Source organism: Perca flavescens, chromosome 1 (genome assembly GCF_004354835.1).
Source record: "Perca flavescens isolate YP-PL-M2 chromosome 1, PFLA_1.0, whole genome shotgun sequence".
Classification (NCBI taxonomy): domain Eukaryota; kingdom Metazoa; phylum Chordata; class Actinopteri; order Perciformes; family Percidae; genus Perca; species Perca flavescens.
Genome location: NC_041331.1, coordinates 9,119,158 through 9,128,948, shown reverse-complemented (window position 1 = coordinate 9,128,948; position 9,791 = coordinate 9,119,158).

Genomic DNA, 9,791 nt, shown 5'->3' with positions numbered 1-9,791 from the left:
TCCTGCTGGAAGTAGCCATCAGAGGATGGGTACATGGTGGTCATAAAGGGATGGACATGATCAGAAACAATGCTCAGGTAGGCTGTGGCATTTAAACAATGCCCAATTGGTACTAAGGGGCCTAAAATGTGCCAAGAAAACATCCCCCACACCATTACACCACCACCATCAGCCTGCCCAGTGGTAACAAGGCATGACGGATCCATGTTCTCATTCTGTTTATTCTGACTCTACCATCTGAATGTCTCAACAGAAATCGAGACTCATCAGAACAGGCAACATGTTTACAGTCTTCAACTGTCCAACTTTGGTGAGCTCCTGCAAATTGTAGCCTCATTTTCCTATTTTTAGTGGAGATGAGTGGTACCCGGTGGGGTCTTCTGCTGGTGTAACCCATCCGCCTCAAGGTTGTTCGTGTTGTGGCTTCACAAATGCTTTGCTGCATACCTCGGTTGTAACGAGTGGTTATTTGAATCAAATTTGATCTTTTATTAGCTGGAATCACTCGGTCCATTCTCCTCTGACCTCTTACAAGGCATTTTCACCCACAGGACTGCAGCATACTGGAGGTTTTTCCTTTTTCATTTTCTTTGTAAACCCTAAAAATGGTTGTGTGTGAAAATCCCAGTAACTGAGCAGATTGTGAAATACTCAAACCAGCCCGTCTGGCACCAACAACCATGCCACGCTCAAAGTTGCTTAGATCACCTTTCTTTCCCATTCTGACATTCAGTTTGGAGTTCAGGAGCTTGTCTAGACCTGGACCACACCCCTAAATGCATTGAAGCAGCTGCCGTGTGATTGGTTGATTAGACGATTAACGAGAAATCTTACAGGTGTTCCTAATAATCCTTTAGGTGAGTGTATGTGGCCACATCAAACGCAGCACGCGTAAACTCCAGCCCACAATTACTCCTCCTGTTTAATGTCACAGGTACGTTGAAACAGGTCTTATGAACTTCTTATGCTAAACATGAACGGTGTTACAAAAACCCTAGAACTAGGTCTCAGCCAGCATTTATCATGTACTTTCAGTCTGGTTAGATGTTAGCAAAACATAGACTATAAACTGAATAGCCAGCATTCATCATGTTATTACAGTCTGGTTAAATGTTCCTTTAAAGCTTGGCTCCAAAACTTACATACAGTGTCCTCAAGTCAAACTTGATACAGTAGCCCAGATACCGCTAGTACACAAGCCGCTGGATCCGCCAGCCTCGGCCCCGCCAGCCTCGGCCCCGCCAGCCTCGGCCCCGCCGCCAGCTCCGGCACCACACGCATAGTCCCCCCGCCGTCCTCTGGCTCCGTCGTCGGCAACAGGCCCTGGTGCGGAGCGGCCCGTGTGGATGTCGCGTCGCCCTCTATATTCAACTCCCAATAGAAAACGCCCGCATCCCTCCGTGGGTCATTTCTCAGGATGGCCGGGTAGTCTGAGATGCCTTTAGCATGTAGCTCGTGTTGTGCCCCTTCAAGCTCCCTATGCCGCTGGATCGTGAATCGGATCACGTACCATAATTTCCTGCATCCCAGGCTCTGCCCCGATGTGCGAGGCATTAATTTCCGTTAGCGCTCTCTTCACTGCATTGCAGACCACTGATTCAAGCACACTTGCTTTTCCAAGACCAAGACCAGTCTCGAGTACTTACAACACTGGTGGCCGGTGAGAGGTATGGAGGTGAATAGCTGGATAGAATGAAAATAATACTTTAATCAGTGCTCTTCGGTGGATTATGTGTTTGCCGAATCACAGGAGATGCTTGGACAGACTCAGTACAATTAAATCAGTACATCTGATCGGTAAGAAATGTCAATGATCAATTCACAATAAAACTCTTAAATAGTACAGGAACCATTCACCATTCATACACTGTGGCCAAGGCTGCTGTACAAGGTGCCACCTGCTCATCAGATAAACATTCACACACATTTATAATCCGATGTACAGCATCAGTGTCAACTCGGGGTTCAGTGTCTTGCCCAAGGACACTTTGACATGGGACTACAGGGCCAGGGATCAAACCACCAACCTTCCTATTGGCAGACAACCGCTCTATCACTCAGCCACAGCCGCCCTATCGTGATAATTTTACTTCCAAGGCCTGAAAAGTGGCCATTTGCATCTGGCCTTTCAGTCAGCTGGAGTGCCAGTGCCATTCAATCAGGTGACTCTTTTTCTGTGTGCCGATCTGACGGCCACATTCTGCTTTATGATGAATTATGCACAAGTTGAAGGAGCTAATGGGATTTCATTTCACTTAAACTATGCATCGTACGGTTTCATGTGACAGATAAAATGGATTGATTAATTGATAATCTTTTGTTAAAGAAAACAAAAATCAAATACAGTAGGGCTGGTCCTGGACCAAGCAGACACACACAGCTAGCAGGGCCCGTCAAACTGGGCAGTCCAGTCTTCATGTGCTGTCCAGCCACACAATGTTTTCATTAGGTGTAATGCTGCCGTGCCCTTGGAGCAAACAATTTGGGGGCTTCCTGTCGGGAAGTGTGTGTGTTTGAGTCTATTGCCGAGTGAGAAGTTAAACTTATCTTGAACCAATCTGTTGAAACATGCCCTCCACACACTCCTGTACCTCAGGTACAGGAGTCTACAGCTCATCACTTACTGTATGTTGCCAGTGAATATTTCCCAATCCTGATCTCAGCCCCACGCTGCTGCCTCTGCCAACTCCTGTCATTTGGGAGCCACATGGACATGTCACGAAGTGGTCTGAGAGAAGGCTTGGTCTGAAAAACGGCTCGGTCTGGGAGACAACCCAGTCTGGGAGACGGCCCAGTCTGGGCTGGGAGATGGCCCGGTCAGTCAATCACTGCTCATGCACACACATTTATTCTCCCTTGTGGAGGGAGGTGCTTAGGAAACCGTTTTTGGCTTTAGCAGAAAGGGAGGAGGGACTGAGAAGTTGTTGATGTTCAAATTTTTTGGCTAAGTCCTGGATCTTCGCAATTCTACCTACAGTCCCTTTAAAACAAGGGGAATATTTCAACAGGTTTTAGCTTTTAAGAAATGAGTGTCTGTATTGTGAAACAAGAAAGAAAAAGGCAGGACACTGCGACAAAATGAAACTTGAGTTATACTAAAATGAGACTTCACAGATTCAGTTACCAACAAAATGACTGAGATAAACGGAATGGATAAAGTGAAGCTATAGTACCTTCTCTTCTCCTTCTAACTTTGTCATTGCAGACATCCATATCATCTTCATTATGAAAAGCAGCCGTACATGCCGGTATACACACACACACACACACACACACACACACACACACACACACGGGCCAAATCTCCTTGAGACATTGAACTAAAAGCAACTGTGGTGAACAACAGAGGCATTGTCCAGCTCTGAGAGGGGGTGTTTATTTCATAACCCAACCAAACAGCCTCTGATCCCCTCACTGTAAGTCTGACTGCAGATTTTAAAGTTGTTGTTCACTACAACATTCTTCACACAAAGGATTTAATAGGAACATATTTATTGCATGTGTTGTGTTGTGTTTAAACTAATATCATTTAGATTTATATGAAGATGCTATTGGCCTCTCAGTGTGTTGTGTTTTAGATTTTTAACCCAGACAAGTTGACTTCATGTGACTTCAAAAATATTTTGGTAAACATGGGGAAAGTACTTCAGCTTTCTGGAGGGCTCCTAAGAAGCCATGTGCTGTGGAGACCCATGCACACACATTTTTATATATATATATATATATATATATATATATATATATATATATATATATATATATATATATATATTATGGCAATGCCGTTTAGGAAATTGTTATATATATATATATATATATATATATATATATATATATATATATATATATATATATATATATATATATATAAAGCCTGAATATATTGAATGAAAGTCTGAATATTTTGAATGAACCTTGAATATATTGAATGAACGTTGAATATATTGAATGAATGTCTGAATATATTGGATGAAAGTCTGAATATATTGAATGAATGTCTGAATATATTGAATGAAAGTCTGAATATATTGAATGAAAGCCTGAATATTGAATATATTGAATGAAAGTCTGAATATATTGAATGAAAGTCTGAATATATTGAATAAAAGTCTGAATATATTGAATGAAAGTCTGAATATATTGAATGAAAGTCTGAATATATTGAATGAATGTCTGAATATATTGCATGAAAGTTGAAATGGAATCTGACGTTGTTGTCTGCCACCATCTTGTGTTTTCGTTGTGATTAATCCTAACCGAAGTGTGACACTGTGAGTGAATCAGCAAGAAATCTAGTCTTGTCATTGCTCAATTTTGAGCAATGAAGAGATTATTAACACACTGGCTTATGCATGTATGGGCCAAAACACTGGTAACGGTAACCGTATCCAGTAATGTTCTCCCAATGAAGAAGTGTATTCACTTTTCATCATGTAAGACCGAATGAAAGGAACCTCTTTGGTCAGGCAAGTCCCTTTCATCAGGCTAATGTCAACATACCTTTCATTCAATATATTCATGGTTCATTTAATATAGTCAGACTTTCATTGAATATATTCAGACTTTCAGTCAATATATTCAGACATTCATTCAATATATTCAGACTTTCATTGAATATATTCAAGGTTCATTCAATATATTCAGACTTTATATATATATATATATATATATATATATATATATATATATATATATATATATAGTCAACTTTACTTAAAGGTCCAATATGTAATATTTGTACTGTAATAAATCCAAAAATGACACCAATGCCTCATCAGATATTAAGGAAACATGTTAAACTGAAATACTATCTTTTCTGACAACAATGCTAATTTCAGTATTTTTCTTTTTGAAATTTACATTCCGTGACGGAATTTATGTTTATGTTTTGATCTGTGTGTTGTTATCAACGGCCCAGTTTGACAGGCAGGCCGGGTTGCCAGATATACCTGTAAAAACGTAAACCCAGTGCGCTACAGCTGTAATGTTAGTACAGCCATGAAAGCAGCAAACAAACCAACAGGATCAACGGAGATAGATTCTACATGACATAAAAAAAAGAAAACAGCATGTTTCTAACAGTTGCGTGACCAGAGACGTAACAACCCCCTGGTAAATATTGGAGATTTATTTGAAAGATGGAGACAGCTTAGAGCCCAAAAGGACGCAGAGTTGGCTTATTTTCTCCTGAACCGGTAAGCATTAGCTCCACGCTAATTTATCACAGCTACTAGGGATGGGCATTTTTTGTCATTTCAACATTTGTGTACTCACATTGAATTATATAGCTAGAGTAACCGAGTTAGTTACTCGCAAAAACAATTGAGACATAGCCAGTAAAGTGATCCCGACTGGTCCTGGCTAACGCCGCCATGCTAACCCTGCTAACTGTTAACGTTACCGGGAGGACCAGGCATGCAGCCCATGGCTGTTTACAGCGTGTAGCCTCGTCAGCGGCTGGAGCCGACAACGGTGAGTTATTTTAAACGACGAGAGGGGTGCTGTAAATCGGAAAGAGGGGACTATGAGTTCGCAGTGTGTTTAGCGATTGTTGCCGTAATTCTAAGACAATGAAGTGTGTTCAGTCGGCAAGGTAGTGGTATTTTTAGCGTTTCGTATTGTAATTCTAAGCCGAGGAAGTGTGCCTGACTGGCGTGTGGAGAGAACAGTGAGGTTGTTGTGTTTTTAGCGGTTCATACTGTAATTTTAAGCCGAAAAAGTGTGTCTGTTAGTTGGTTACAGAGCTCCACGTGAGCACGGGCTTTTATGACTGTCAATATAGCCAGCATCTAACGTTAGCTACTCGGCTGTGCTGTGGAGTAATGTCTGGCTATGTGAGACTAGCATCTAACGTTAGCTACTCCGCTGTGCTGTGGAGTAATGTCTGGCTATGTGAGACTAGCATCTAACGTTAGCTACTCCGCTGTGCTGTGGAGCAATGTCTGGCTATGTGAGACTAGCATCTAACGTTAGCTACTCCGCTGTGCTGTGGAGTAATGTCTGGCTATGTGAGACTAGCATCTACCGTTAGCTACTCTGCTGTGCTGTGGAGTAACGTCTGGCTATGTGAGAAAAGCGTCCAGCTACATTGTTGGGAATGCTGCGGTCTCAGCCTGGCAACCCCCGTGAACTTCGAGTCTGGGCAGGAGGGGGCGGGGGAGACGACTCTCCAGTATTTTGAATTGGTAGTGCAGTAACTATTTTAACCGCTAGCTGCCAGTATTACACACAATATTACATATTGCACCTTTAAACAAAGTAGATTATAATCTACTTTGTTTAAGTGAAGTTGACTTGACTGCTGATAGTTCGAAAATAATAATTTAACTTACACGAGTATACAATACAATAATAATAATAATAATAATAATAATAATAATAATAATAATAATAATAATAATAAACAATACACGAGTCTGCAGTCCTTTTTGAACTCAGCATTAAGTTACAATGACTCGATTTTCCAGTTGAATTTAGTGTCTTTATCATTCAGTTGAGTCAGCTCACCCATACCAGGTTCAGCATCACCTGTTGAGTCAAGCCGAAATGTGTTTGATTAACTTTGGGTACTCCAGGTGCAATCCACTGCTGGGAAGAAGGCGCCATCAGTGCTGTTAGAAAGAGTGAAGAGAACATGGTGGTTGTTTTGTTTGTCACTAAACAAGCACTGATCCTGCCCAGACAAGATAATTGAATCAGTCATTAGAAGCAGGCAAACGCAGTCCAGGCTGATTTATTTACAGTTTTTTACAATCACTTTGCTACTAATTTCAGAACCTTAATGTCATTTTTCAAAACTCAAAACAATCATCACTTGGCTGTCCAATGTTCAAAACATTGCATTGTGCATTCATATCTTTAAATAAATCTTGAACAATCATTGGTTCAAAAAACGAATTTATTGTGAAATACCATTGAAACGTTACTTTAGATTTACTGTATTTACCGTTTATTTACAGTATCCAGGTAAGTCGATTTAGAACAAATTCTCATTTGCAACGATGACCTGTCACATTCACACAGTTCCACATTCATACCTGGAAGCTGCCCGGTACAACCACAGTCTGATCTGCTGGCCACTGAGCAGTGTATATATATATATATCATCAGTAACGAGTTGGCAGAATTGGACCTGCAATTCCAAGGGCCTGCATCCATACAGTGCAGTACTGTCAATACAGTAAATATTCTTAAAGGTTACCACCTTTATGGGAGCATAGAAACAGTGTCTGATAAACAGTAATACATTACAGTAAAGAATGATGATGAAATATTACATCCATAGATCATGTAGTCTAATTGGTTCATGCTCCACGCTAATTGGTGACAATTAATCTCGTTATCTTGAAACTTTCATGATCTAAACGTGGAATATTGTTTGTTTCCATACAACTATGCATTAAGAGTAGTGCAACATTTACTTATCATTTTGAGCAGTTGTATCAATTGATAGTTAGATCATTGTAATGAAATGAATAGACAATCATCTGAAATGTAATGTGTGAATTACTTTTTGAAATAGTAGTTCTTTGATGTTAAGTTATGTCATATTGAACAAGTGATCTTTGTTAAATGAACAAATGAGCTTAGGTTTATGTGTATTGTGTCCAAGCAATTGAAAAAAAGTGTTAGTGTTTTGAAAAATGTGCATTTTGATCATTGGTTGTGAGTTTTGTGTCCAGATTTTTGAAAAATGACGTCAAGGCTCTAAAATTAGTGCCAAAGTGATTGTAATAAACTGTAAGTCTGTTCAACTCTAGAGGCTATTGAAAACAATGTTGCACTCATACAAGTACAGTATACTTAGATTTAGGAGAAGAAGCCAACATTATACTTTCAGAAAGAAAAAAGGGAACTCAGGTTCAAGATTCCCCTGCCTGCTTCTTCACAGGCAGGATACAATTGCTGCCACCAGCAGAGTCCCATTACTTGTGCAAAATGAACTCAAACTGCACCTGAACTTTACATGAAGTTGCTTTAATAGGCAGGCACATGAGATACATATCATGCTACTGTGAGGACACTTGCTCATGCTGACTTTGTGTTTAATGGGCTATATTCTGACTGTTCTGACAAGAAACAATGAATTGACAAATTCAGTTATTTTGAATATCAATATCATTTCCCTGTGTATAAAGGTTACTCTAGTGATGAGCAGGCCTGTGGGAAATGCAGGTGTATCTGCTCTGCTGTTTATGTACTATGATATATTGTGCACAATATCAATGAAAAAAATAAACAAATATATAAATATTTCTTCCTTGGCAGCTTTAGTCCAGAGATGCTGACATTAGTGCCTATCTTAAAGGTTCTGACTTCAGTATGTGATGTCTTCACTCAAATGAAAACAAAAGACAGTTGAGACAAGAAGTTATGAGACATGATGACCTGATACGAGACGTTTACTCGTTGATTGAAGAGTGTGTAATTAGCAGTTGTATACCATCATGAACTGGCAGCTGCACAGTAGACATCAGGTTCACTTTCTAACTGTGTATACTAAATGTAAATAATCCATTTGGGTTTTCATTTAGATTTTGAACAGAACCTTCATTGCCATTGAGCTTGTCCAGTTCACTAACTTCCACATGTGTCATTACTCCCTTGGCTCTTTTTCTGCTGACTCAGCAAATCTTCTGTACTCCCCTCCTTTTTCCTCTGGGTTTGGAGAGATCGAGGCATTCAGCATTCTTCTCTCAGTGTTTGTCAGTATAACACTGGTGTTCAGACACTGCTGTCGCTGTTCTATTTCATCCTTACTGACCACCAGAGGCAGTGTTAGACAGAGCCTCTGGCGGTCGTCCAGGATTCATAGAATCGTAGCTATATTCGTAACTTGCGTTCCTCTACCTCTTTCAGCTTGTAGTACATCCAAAATCTGCTTTCTTGCAATATCAACAAAATAACCAGTGTTGGTAAGTGTAAGTAAAGTAAAGTATAGTATAGTATATTAGATAATGTTGACTTTATTATCCCAGAGACCAAGGAGACCAATGGTAACAGGGACAAATGAGCTCTTAAATCTCTTAGTCTTACACCTCGGTCCAATGTACCTGCGACCAGATGGCAGCAGTCTGTACTTACAAGACAAGGGGTGACTCGGGTCATGACATTTTCACAATGCTGTTTGATCTATGCTTATTTTTCAAAGTGAGGGACCCAAACCAGCAGATAATAGAGAAAGACACGTGATAAAATAAATAAACAAAAAATATTAACATAAAAATGTAAAACCGATAAACGTATATGTGCTTGTGGAATTTCGAACAAACAGCATCTGTGTTGGCATCTAATGTCAGGTTATTGTCTACAATTGTATCCAAATATATAGCAAATATATAATATACAGAACTAATTACCCCATTACCCCAAGCTTCCAGCTTCATTGCTCATCCTACAGTACCGTGTAATATTAGAATAGGCCATGTTAACCCCTTATTTGCTTAATTATATCTGTATGTATGTTTGTATGTACTATGTATGTATGTATGTGTGTATGTATGTACAGTATGTAATGTAGTATGTATGTACCTACAGTATGTATGTATGTATGTATGTATGTATGTAGTATGTAGTATGTATGCATGTATGTATGTAATGTATTATGTATGAATGTAAATGTAAATGGACTGCATTTATATAGCGCTTTTCTAGTCTTAACGACCACTCAAAGCGCTTTTACATAGCACAGGAACCATTCACCATTCACACACATTCATACACTGTGGCCAAGGCTGCCATACAAGGTGTCACCTGCTCATCAGATAAACATTCACACACATTTACAACTT